General features: G+C 42.3%; 1 long non-coding RNA gene across 1 annotated transcript; it reads left to right on the forward strand.

Moving 5' to 3' along the window:
- Positions 1 to 237: 237 nt before the first annotated feature.
- On the forward strand, positions 238 to 11959 carry LOC133390526 (uncharacterized). The gene is made up of 3 exons (XR_009764417.1): positions 238 to 317; positions 3757 to 3906; positions 11894 to 11959. It is a non-coding gene; the product is annotated as an uncharacterized LOC133390526 (long non-coding RNA).
- The last annotated feature ends 238 nt before the right edge of the window (positions 11960 to 12197 follow it).

The raw sequence follows: 12197 nt of genomic DNA on the forward strand, positions 1-12197 counted from the left end.
TAATAACAATAATAATGTGGCACAGCTGTGAGCATGAAGGTACTTGAATGTTGCATACATAATGACCAGAAGAGGGTGCTAGCACTTTGGGAATAAAGTGTAGAGTCTCAACAAGTTGTTGTCTGGGATGGGTAAAAGTTGCTTTACTGAAATTACAAACGAGATGAAGTGGCTTCTGATTGGTTGATGGTTAGCCATAAGCTTCTGCTGCCCTCAGCTGGAAGGATACTGAGCGCTACATGAGATCTGCAAGCAGTCCGTCTCTCACCTGATTATGTGGAGTCACACTCTCAAATAGACAGATCTGTTTATATGCGGTAAGCATGGTAGCTTCTCCATGATAAGCTGTAGCTATTGCCTGATTGCTTTTTTGAGTGAAGCCATTGCAACACAGTCCAGCATTTGCCAAAACATTTTCTTAAGAACTCTGATGTGTTATCAATGAAATGTCTAGCTCATTCTTTGCCAAGTCATGTGTCAGCTGCAGTTTATTGCAAGGAAAGCTCTCCCATTGAATTAACAGGTTATGAATTTTCCCCTTTGACATGTACCTTTTATTCCTTTTCAAGTTAAAGTAGTTTTGCATCCTTGCTCCTTCCTGGCCCTGATTTAGAAAGCATTGATCTCTTCTCCACAAAAAATGAGTGCCTAGAGACTGACAGAATCACACTTCGCAGGGCCAGGTAGTCAAGGGCCAGTGATGTCATTTCGGCTCTTACTTGGTCTGGATTCCGACAAGGTGATTGCCACAGCCCATTGCAATGGTGCAAGGACCTCTGATATTTACTCCTAGTTTAGGCAAGGTGCCATTGTAAACATCAGTGGACTCTCTGTATAACATAAAATTGAGCCCCAGGGCACATCTCTCTCTCTCACTCACTGTTCCTTCATTTCCTCTGCCCCTCCTCTCAGAATTACAATCCAAGCTTTGTGATGGTCTCCCAAAAGCTAACGTCAGTCCTTGCTGTCTCTTTGTGTTTTTCTGCTGTCCTTTAGGAAACAAATAGACAAATGATCCAACATAAGCTCAGGTTTCGGCTGTGAGCTGGGCAGCACTGTATCAACTCCCTCTGATACGGAGGCTACGCCCCTACCTTCCCAATCATCTGCTCCCATCGGTGGTACATGCCCTGGTCTCCTCTCGCCTAGACTACTGTAATGTGCTCCACATGGGGCTACCCTTGAAAACGGTCCAGAAGCTGCAACTGGTACAGAACGTGGCGGCGCGCCTTATTAAAGGCAGCCGCCAGTGAGATCATATCACTCCAGTGCTAAAAGAGTTGCACTGGTTACCAGTTGCTTACCGGGCCCAATTCAAGGTGTTGGTTTTGACCTTTAAATCCCTATACGGTTTTGGCCCAGTCTATCTAAAGGAGCGCCTCCAGCATCATTAGCTATGCCGCCCAACAAGATCAGCCTCAAAAGACCTTCTCTCCATCCCATCAGTCAAAACAGCCAAACTGGTGAGGACTAGAGAGAGGGCTTTTTCAGTTGTGGCCCCCACCCTGTGGAACTCCCTCCCAAATGATCTCCGCCATGCCCCTTCCATGATGAGTTTCTGCCAGGCCTTGAAGACCTGGCTCTTCAGGCAGGCTTTTGGGGTTGGCTAGATTTTATCTTCATTGTTTTTAGTTTTTTAATGTCTAGGTATTGTATGCCTATTTTGTACGTCGCCCAGAGTGGCTGGACGGCCAGTCAGATGGGCGACTAATAAATAAATAAATACCCTGTTCTCCATTATCCACTCTGCTGGATCTGTTTGTTAATTAGCAGTAGGGCTGATGGCAGTGCCAACAGCAGAAAATTAGCAAACTCAGCTACCTTACTATTCATTAGAGCCTCTTCATTCTAGCAAGAGCCATTGCAAATTTCCACACTAAAATAACGAAAATCTAAGAGAAACTAATGGGGGGGGGGAGCCTATAATTAAGAGGGTTTAGACACATTCTTATATTCTCCTTTAGTTTTGCCCTTCTCTTGCCCTGCTATTAACTGTTATGAACTTCCTGTAAATGGAGTTGCCTTATGGGCTTGAGGGAAGAAGGGAGGTCTTTTTTAAAAAACTGAATTGCTGCACTTGCATCAATATTGTTAGCGATTGGGGGTTGGTCTGGATAATGTCTTTGGGTCCCCTTCTAGCTCGTGATTTTGAATATGCCTAGATGGAGTTGTAGCAGAGGAACCTGCTAAACTGGTCAAGCCAGTGTCTTTGTTAAGCTAATAGATCTGGGGCCAAGTCTGTCAAGTGCCCCATTAACATGTGTAAAGAACTGGTCAAGAGCAGTGTTGCCATAGGAACGAGGAAGCCCTCCTCCCTCACCTGGTTGAGGCAGGAGGTAGATTTTGTGTTTGAGTCTGGGGTGGATCTGGGAGCTGGAAGAGCCTCTGTGTGCGAGGTGAGGGCGGCTGCTCTGCATCAGCAGGTCCTTGTCAGAGGGAGGAGGGCTGCCCTGGGGCGGCAGCAAAGTGGACGTGGGAAGAAGAGGATCGGTGGGTGGAGTGGCAACTGCCTGACTGGGTTGGGCCTCTGTGGGTAACTGGAGCTATAGGGGCAGAGCTGTCGCTGTCCAATTGCGAGAGAGTTCTCAGAGTCCTGCATGCCAGTCGGCCGGACATTGAATGGGATGACAGTTCCAAAGTCCTCCTCCTCTTCCTCTGCAGTCTTGCTGGTCCACCCCGTTCTGCAAGCTTGTGACAGCTATGGCTTTGGGGACTCCCCTAGAAACCTAATGGGGAAGCAAGTTCTGTTGGACTGTTATTGCTGCGAGCCCTTCGATCCTAAGCTCAGGTTTTATGTATGTGTAAATAAAACCATATATCCTAAAGACATCACAGTCTCCTCTGACCTTCATTCCAAGGAAACCAAACCCTGGGTAAGTGCTAGAACTCCTGGGAGTTCACTGCTGGGAGATTGCGGTGGTGCAACAGTATGTACACATGCATATCCTGCCCACATGTATTCTTGCTCAATCACTGAGGTCTTTGGGGAATCACTGGAAGTTGTCCCCCATGGCTCAGACACACAGCTCATATGCACCAGGAGCTGTGCATTCAGTAATGTGGGCCCATTTGGGGGGAGGTCCCTACTGAACTTTCAGTGCCCACTGAAGACATTTTTATTATTATTCCAGTGAGCGTTTTAACTGAATTCTGATCTTATAATTTTAACTTATTTTTATTTTGATTATATTGAATTTTTTTGTATCCTGCTGAGAGTAATTTGTAATTAAGCGGTACAGAAATTTTTGAAATAACAACAACAAAGACTTGAGACAGCACTGAGAAGTAAGCAGGTTTAGCTTTTGATAAAAGACAACTTATGGCCTTGATCAGATGCTTATTTATGCAGTCAGCTCCCACTGTGTTCAGTGAGACTCACAGGAAGTGTGTATAGGTTTACTGCCTAAGTGAATGTACATAAGGATGAATGAACACAACTGTGAAAACAGTGAATGGATCCATCACTCTTCACTGTATATTTTTAAAAGCATAAAGGAGGAAAGGGTGCATGTTGGAATTGTTATTCCACCCTAGGTTGGGGAAGGATTTGACTTTAAGATTGAAAATGTACCCTGCTCAACTGTAAATATTAACATCTTCCAGTTTTGCTAAAATCTCCTTTGTTTTTCTAGTCAAACGTTTAACGAAGTAAAGTTCCAATAATGCAAGAGAGAGACAGGGCAACAGCCAGGATGATACAACTGTCCAAGACTTCTGGCTGGCACAGTTTCAGAAATGTTTCTCACTTTTTAACAGGCCACAAGCTTTTTGTGCAAGAAAATACCCAAGAAGTGATGGAGACAGATCCCAGGATGTCGGATGGAAAGTGTCACCTCCTTCACAGTAAATATCAGTACCAGACCACAATGGAATCAACACAGCTGTGTAGCGTGCAACTAATAAAGTGTAAGCTGCTTGCAAACCAACTGGAAAGTGGCAGAAAGGGAAAGGCTGGGGGAAGGCGCTTGGTTTGAGAATACGCTCTACTAACATGGGGTGGTCTTGCCTATCACATCTCAGGCTGTGGCAATGTTTCTCTAGGGGAGCAGCCAGTGGCCCCATTGGTAGCCTTGGAGTCAGTGCGCTTGCTGTTTCATCCAATTGCACATACTTGAGCCTTGGTGACATTTCCCAAACGGCAGGCGGAGGGTTTTGTTTTGGGTTTTTTTGATACTGCAGAGGGGAAAGAGATATCATTAATTAGCCTGACATTCACAGAGTGTGTGTATAACTGGTACAATCAAAGAGCACTTAATGCTTCCCCTCTCCTAGTTCTGCACAGGGACAAGAGGTTAAGTGTAGTCAAAGCCCAGGCCCGACTTGCGGTCCCTTGTCTTCCAAGAAGATTTCAGATGTGCTAATGGAGGAACAGACAGTCCCAGTAGGTGGCAAAAACAACAGAGACATGGGGACGGGGGTGGGCTAAGAATGGGTTGATGAGGGAGATGCTAAAGAAGGAGGTGTGTTAGGCAACATGGAAGCTGCAGAATTGTGTTTTCTTAGCCTCTCCACCTTCCAGATCCTTGGATCCAAATGTTCAGAAGCAGCATATACATAGTGCAGCCTCACTGGGACTAAACTTCTTTGGAATGCAAGTTACATGCCTGATTTTGATAAATCTCCCAAAGAGTAGAAAGCTAATACAATGGGAATAAGGGTTTTAGCTTATGCCTTCCTCTGATGTGCTAGATTTATATAGGCAGGGAGGCTTTAAAAAAAAAAGTAAGGGAGAAAATAGGCAAGTTCCCACACAGATTCTGCTTTTCATATAGGTCAGCCCAGAGCCATTAGTGTTATGAGGAAAGTAACCAATTTAACTGGTCAGAGGTTGCCCATTGGGATCAGGAGGGATATTTTTGCCATCCATCCATTTGCCATCCACTAAGGCAAGTTCCAAAAACAGCTTCTGACAGGACACGAAGGTATGTTGTTTAGGTGTGCCTAAAGTAGCTCTCTAGGGTCCTTGTTAGAGTATTGGGTCACTGGGAGTTTGTTTATTTATTTAAAGCACTTTTACTGCACTCTTTTGATGAAAAAGCTTTACAAGTGGCTTATATAAGATCAGTAGCAAACACCACAGTCCCTGCCTTTAGGCTTACAACCTAAAAGGCACAACACAAAAGAAAAAAGGGACGAGGAGAGAAGATGAAAACAAACTCAGGCACCCATTGTCAAAGTTAAAAGGTTCTCACGATGCAACCACCATGAGTAAAAACAGTTTGCCCAGAGGAGGAGCCTTATGGAGCTGGTTTCTCAGCAGATTTGCTGCAATGGTCCTACTTCGTCTGTCTGTCTGTCTGTCTCCCGCAGTCTGAAGGAATGACTGCTGGTAGATGACAGTTGAGGGAGAGAGGAATCTGGTGGAGCTGGTCTCTTAGCAAGTCAATGAAGTGGGCTGTGCTTCCCATATCTGCAGCAGAAAGGTGGAACATAGCTAAAAGTCAAGCTTGGGTTAATATCTCCCCCCCACACACTTTTGTGGGAACAATAGTCCCCTCTGAAAGCAGGGAGAGAGAAAGATTCGGCAACTTTTGGGGTAGATGAATTTTAAGAGTGTTCATCTTACCTTAAATACATAAGGTAACCAATGCCCCTGCCCCTTTCCTCCAACAACAAAAACTACTTGTCTGGCATTACTTATATACAGAACAGTCTGAAAACATTTTGGGCTTGTTAGTTTAGAAAAGAGTCATGTAAGGGGGCACATGATAGAGGTGTATAAAATTATGTGCGGTGTGGTGAAAGCAGATGGAGACACTTGGGGTGGAAACACACTCACGGCTCATCTATACGGTGGTTTAGTATGCGTTTGGTGCTGCTCACATCTCCTTTTAATTTGCATGGTTCACATGATATTACCAGCAAACAGAAGCAGTTCTCTCCTGTAAATCCATACTAGCCTAATCCACTAATAATATGCAAAGTGGAGGAAAAACCATTTCTACTGCACTACTTTGCTCCGATGCTTTTAGGTGGGTGTGTCAATCGTTCCCCTCTCCACACCCACTCCCTCCTCCTCCCTGCTTTCATTTCATTTCCTGTGGGCTGACAAGCAATTTCTGGCTGCTCTCCTCCATTCTGCTGGCCTTTTTTATGTTGCTGCAAACGGTGCCATTATTTTCTTTTCCCCCTAACTTGTGCACAAAAGCATAACATTGCTCAAGCAAAGATTTGTATTTCAGCCATATCCTACCAGTGAAAATGCTAATAATCATACTTCCGGTTTGTTTTTTTAAAAATGGAACCTGCTGCAGCTGGTAGAACAAACTGAGCACACTCAGTTGCCAAGCAACGAGAGGGAGTGGAAATGTTAAATTAGAGGGTGTGGTCATTAGGAAATGGCATGATTGATCTTTCCCCTCAACGTGAATAGAAAACACAGCTTGAGTGGGGGGGGGGTTTCCACTGAGCTTCAAAGAGATTTCTTTTTTTTTATCATTAATTTTTATTCAAATTTTCTTTTTTTTTTCAATAATTTTTATTCAGATTTTCATAAAACATACAAGACAAAATCATAAAACATTCAAAGACAAAAAACAAAATCAAAAATAGTTAAACAAAAAGAAAAAAAGAAAAAAAAAACAAAAATAAAAAATAAAGAGTAAAATATTGACTTCCCATTTGTCAAAGATCAAATCAGTTATAAGTCTATAATATATAACAATCCTGTCTCTTAAGTCATATTATAAAATCACTTTCCTCCAGTAGTTATCTTACTTAATCATCAAATCTCATAAACATTACTTTATTCTTTCCACAAAAAGTCAAAGAGAGGTTTCAATTCTTTAAGAAATATATCTATCAATTTTTTTTTCCAGATAAGCATATCGATTAATCCATCTCATTACTAATTATGATAATCTTATTGTCATAACCATAGTCAAAATAAACATTTCAATTAATCCATCACATCAGAATCTGTTAGGTTCAGTAATTTCAGTAGCCATTGTTCTATTATCCCTATTAGTTCCATTTTCCATCTTCCATCTTCAGTAGTCTTGTTAAGTCCAGTAATTTCAGTATCCAATCTTCCATTATCAGTATTCCATAATAATCTTGCTGTCAAAGCCATAGTCATATAGTAAGAGTCTAATGGGAATTACCTCTATCCCAAATATTTTCTTGCCATCCATTCTGAATAGGTTGCTGAAATACAGCTGTAAAATCATATCTCTGTTCTTTTTTTCAAAATACACTGGGTCATCTCTTGAAAGTTTTTCCATTGTCACATGGCTGCAGTTAATTCCATAGATTTTCTCTATATTGGGCTCCATCACATCATTCCAGTCCAGAAGATTATCCATGCCATTAATAACTTTATCTCTAGAATCTTCATTAATTTCTTCAGAGATAACATTGAGTTCCAAACAGTAGATTTTATTTCTAAAGTCCATAGACTCCAAATCTTGTTCCTGTTCCACGTTTGTTCCAATCTCCTGGATCTCCTCTCTCACAGGGACCCCTGTTCCAGTCTCCAGGGTCTCCTCTCTCACAGGGACCCCTGTTCCAGTCTCCAGGGTCTCCTCTCTCACAAGGACCCCTATGTCTTTAATCTCCTGTGTCTCCAAACAATAGATTTTGTTTCTAAAGTCCATAGACTCCAAATCTTTTTCCTGTTCCACGTTTGTTCCAATCTCCGGGGTCTCCTCTCTCACAGGGACCCCTTCCAGGGTCACCTCTCTCACAGGGACCCCTATATCTTTAATCTCCTGCTTCATTTTACTCAATTCAACTTTCAGCTCCTTACAACCCTGTCGCAGGTTTTGTTTCGTTATCTCAATCTCATCCATTATTTTCTGAAACATAGTTGTTTCCAGCTTCTCAGCCACTTTCTTAATTGCCATTTTAAAAGAAAAATATAGGAAAACCACTTCTTATTTCAGCAACAATTGGGTTAATACTCCAAACTTGGTGACATCACAGTATAAACAGAGCAGACAGCCTTATCTCTCCATAGTTAAGTAAACAAAATGCAGTTCCCAGGATCGAAACAATTAATGGCAGTCGTCAAGAAACAGATTCGTCAAAATAAAATAGACCAAAAAGAGAGTAGTCTCAGACAGTATAATATTCTTCAAAATAAAAATCTGGAATAGAAATCCCTCTTCTGTGTATATCTTTAGAATGCAAATCCAGGACAGCTTTTTGCAACAAAAACAGAGATAAGCTATTAATTAGTGCGTAGCAGAGAGAAGTTATGGCTCCCCAGTGAGATGTCAAAAACCGATCAATCTGGCAAATCTCTTTTAAACAGCAACAATTTAAGTCAAGTAAAAGAAAAATATAGAAAGAAGGGTGCTTGCCTGTTAGTGCGTTCTCTCTTAGAAGATAAGATGAACGTTCGCTTTAACAGATAGAGCTTGCTGTTGAAAATCCGTCCCACCTTCGTCGGCTGGACCTCGTCCCATAAATTAATGAGATCTGGTCGTCCCAACAAAAATAGGCTTTGAGGTTAATCTCTTCGTTTCTCCCTACCCGGGAGAAGTTTAATCAGTCAAAAAAAAAAGAAAAAACTGACTGATATATCTGAATAAGCTTCTTTTGAGGCAGGAGCCCGTCTCAAAAGCAGGCACAGGCTAAGTCACCCTTCCCGGAAGTCCAATTAATTTTTATTCAAATTTTCAAAGACAGAAAACAAAACAAAACAAAAACAATTAAACAATAAAATAAAATGTCGACTTCCGATTTGTCGCAGATCAGTTATAGGTCTAAAATATATAACAATCCTATCTCTAAAATTATATTATAAAATAACTTTCCTCCAGTAGTTATCTTAATTAATCATCAAAATCTCATAAACATTATTTTATTCTTTCTACAAAAAGTCAAAGAGAGGTTTCAATTCCTTGAAAGATATATCTTTCAATTTTTCTCCAAATAAACATATCGCTTAATCCATCTAATTCAAATCTGTTAGGCCCAATAATTTCAATAGCCATTCTTTCATTATCTATATTAACTCCATCTTCCATCTTCAATAATCCTGTTAAGTCCAGTAATTTCAGTAGCCATTCTTCCGTTATCAATATCCCATAATAATCTTGTTGTCATATCCATAGTCCAAGTAAACATATCAATTAATCCATCTCGTCAAATCTGTTAAGTCCAATAATTTCCATAACCATTCTTCCATTATCAATATTAATTCCATCTTCCATCTTCAATAGTCCTGTTAAATCCAGTGGTTTCAGTATCCATTCGTCCATTATCAGTATCCCATGATGATCTTGCTGTCGTAGCCATAGTCATATAACAAGAGTCTGATGGGAATTTCCCCCATCACAAATATGTCTTTGCCATCAATTCTGAATATGTTGTTGAAATATTGTTGTAAAGTCACATCTCTGCTCTGGGTGCATCTCTGCTCTGTCACATATTTGTAGTTAATTCCATAATTTTTTTCCATGTCAAGCCCCATCACATCATTCCAGTCAAGAATTCTGAATATGTTGCTGAAGTATTGCTGCAAAGTCATATCTCTGTTCTTCTTTTTTACAAAATGCACTGGCTCATCTCTTAAGAGTTTCTCCACTGTCACATATCTGTAGCCAACTCCATAGATTTTTTCTCTGTCAAACTCCATCACTTCATTCCAGTCCAGAAAATTATCCAAGACATTGATAACTTTACCACCAAAATCTTCATTAATTTCTTCAGAGACAACGCTGAATTCCAAACAGTCAACTTTATTTCTAACATCCCTAAAATCCAAATCTTTTTCAAATTTCACATTTGTTCCAATCTCCAGGTCTTGTAGCTTCCCTATCCCATCAAACTCCTCTCTCACAGAATCCACTATTTCTTTAAGCTTCAAAGAGATTTCACAACTGATCCGCAGATCAACCAATTCCCCCTCTAGGTGTGGCTAATAGAAACACTTTGGGGTAGGCAACTAATGCGTTCACAGCCTTTTTCTGCTTCTTTTATAACATCATTAGAACTTAGGGAACTAGAGGACATCCAGTGAAGCTGAATGTTGGAAGATTAAGGGCGGACAAAAGAAAATACCTCTTCACACAGCACACAGTCAGTCTATAGAATTTGCTCTTGCAAGAGGCTGTGATGGCCACCAACTTGGATGGCTTTGAAAGAGCTTCAGACAAATTTATGGAGGATAAATGGTATCAATGGCTGCTGGTGACAATAGTTATATTCTTCACTGACAGAGGCAGTATGCTTCTGAATACCAGTTGCTGAGAATCACAAATGGGGAGAATGCAGTTGTGCGCCATTTATTGCCTTCAGGCTTCCCGTAGGCATCTAGTTGGCCACGGTGAAAACAGGATGCTGGACTAGACGGCTCACTGGCCTGTTCCAGCAGGGATATATCATATGTCGTGTCAACCACTTGTGAGAGTTAATCTGTGAAGGCTTGGTGTGTGGTGCTGCTGCCTTACAAGAGGCAATTGGGCTAGATGGCCCTTTCTGGGTATTGCTGGGGTTGAGGCTTAACTAGCATCAGGCAGTGGCAGCAATATTGCGAACAAGGAAGCGGTCGGCAGGGATTGCAAGCATCACTTTCCATCCAGGTGGGATGAATGAGTCATGAATATAGATGTGAACAGCCCATTCCAAGTAGCTGCACGTGCTGGAGAGTGACAGGACTACATGCAGCGCTGGGAGTTCAAGTGTACAATAGAGCACTCTGTGCCAGTTCAGTGGTTGCTATAGCGACCCAGAGGCGCTTCCACTCCTGCATTCTCCCCCTTTCCCTTCTTTTCTTGTCTCTCCTTCATTCTTTGGTTGTTTTTGCACAGTTCTTTTGCTTTTTTAAGCCCCCCCCCCCGGTTTGGACTTTTAACTGCAGGGTGCAATCAGGACAGGGCGTGCTTTGTGCAGGATAACAAATAACAATTTTTTAAAAAGAATCTTATGAACAGCCATTATCATGATCATTGTGCATCAGGGGCGGGGGACCTCTGGTCTTCCAGACGTTGTTGGATTCTAGCACAACCAACGGTCAGGGATGCTGTAGTCCAGCAACATCTGGGGCCCACCCCTGTTGTACATAGTAGGGAAATGCATTATTTTAACCAGATTGGGTGCGCATTCAGCGGAATGACAGATGGGGAAGATGTGTGTTTGTGTGTGTGTGAGTGAGAGAGAGAGAGAGACAGAATAGCCACATTTACACCATACCTTGATTCCACTGTTGTTCCACTTTAAACAATCATGGCTTCCCCCAAAGGATCCTGGGAAGGGCAGTTTGTTAAGGGTGCTGGGAAGCTGTAGCTCTGTGAGGGGGAAACCACAGTTACCAGGATACTTTAGAGGAAGTCATGTGATTTAAATGTGCGCTGGATGTGCTTTAAATGTATGGTGTGGATGTGAAATAAATGATGGCCTGCTGCAGATCTGCTCGGTTTTACACAGCTGGCAAAATAGCACTTTTTGCTTTAGCCTGGAAGGAAGTCAAAAGCATACCGGCTGTTGGCACCTGCATGTTCTTTTCAGGAGTCTGCTTCAGTAAGAGATATTATGGGCACAGGAAGAAGCTAGCCCCCGCCTCAAGTCATCCAAGGTAAACTCCTCACCCTCCCATTGCTGGAGGTCCTCTGGGACCTTCATCTAGGGCTGCTTGTTGAGTTTGTGCTCTTGTTTGTTTCTTTGTGCACTGCTTCTGGCAGCCTAGGCCAGCTGTGGCAGTGAGAAAGTACAAGGAAAAGCAGGCAAGTGTGCCATTTGCTGACGGACTGCTGACGTGGGCTTCATGGAATGTAACCACATCACTTTTCTTCTTTGCAAGGGCTCTGAGGAGCCACAGAGGGGCAAAGTGGGGATGGAAACAATATAGTATATTGCTTTGCTCTCTTGCCACTTTAACAGTGAGTTAAAAATGATGAGCAGTAATCTCTCCTGTACTGAGTGTTTCTTCTCCTGATTTTCCCCACAGGCCGCTGCTTTTTATGGCGTGGATGGTGACGTCAGCACTGTCCAAAGAGGGGAAAGAGAAAGAAGAATGCATGTTCTGCTAAGAAATAAATAGCTGGAGGAAAGGAAGCAACAACAGTGGTTGTTTCCACACTTAAGACCCAGCAGTACACTGGTGACACCCAGCTCAGTTTCTCTGTAATATCTGAATTAGGAGAAGCTGTGTAAACCCTGGACCGCTGCCTGGACTCAGTGGTGGGCTGGAAGAGGACCAATAAACTGAGTCCAAATCCTAGCAAAATGGAGGCGCTATGGGCTGGTGGTTC

This window comes from Rhineura floridana, chromosome 8 (assembly GCF_030035675.1).
Source record: "Rhineura floridana isolate rRhiFlo1 chromosome 8, rRhiFlo1.hap2, whole genome shotgun sequence".
In the NCBI taxonomy this organism is placed as follows: Eukaryota; Metazoa; Chordata; class Lepidosauria; order Squamata; family Rhineuridae; genus Rhineura; species Rhineura floridana.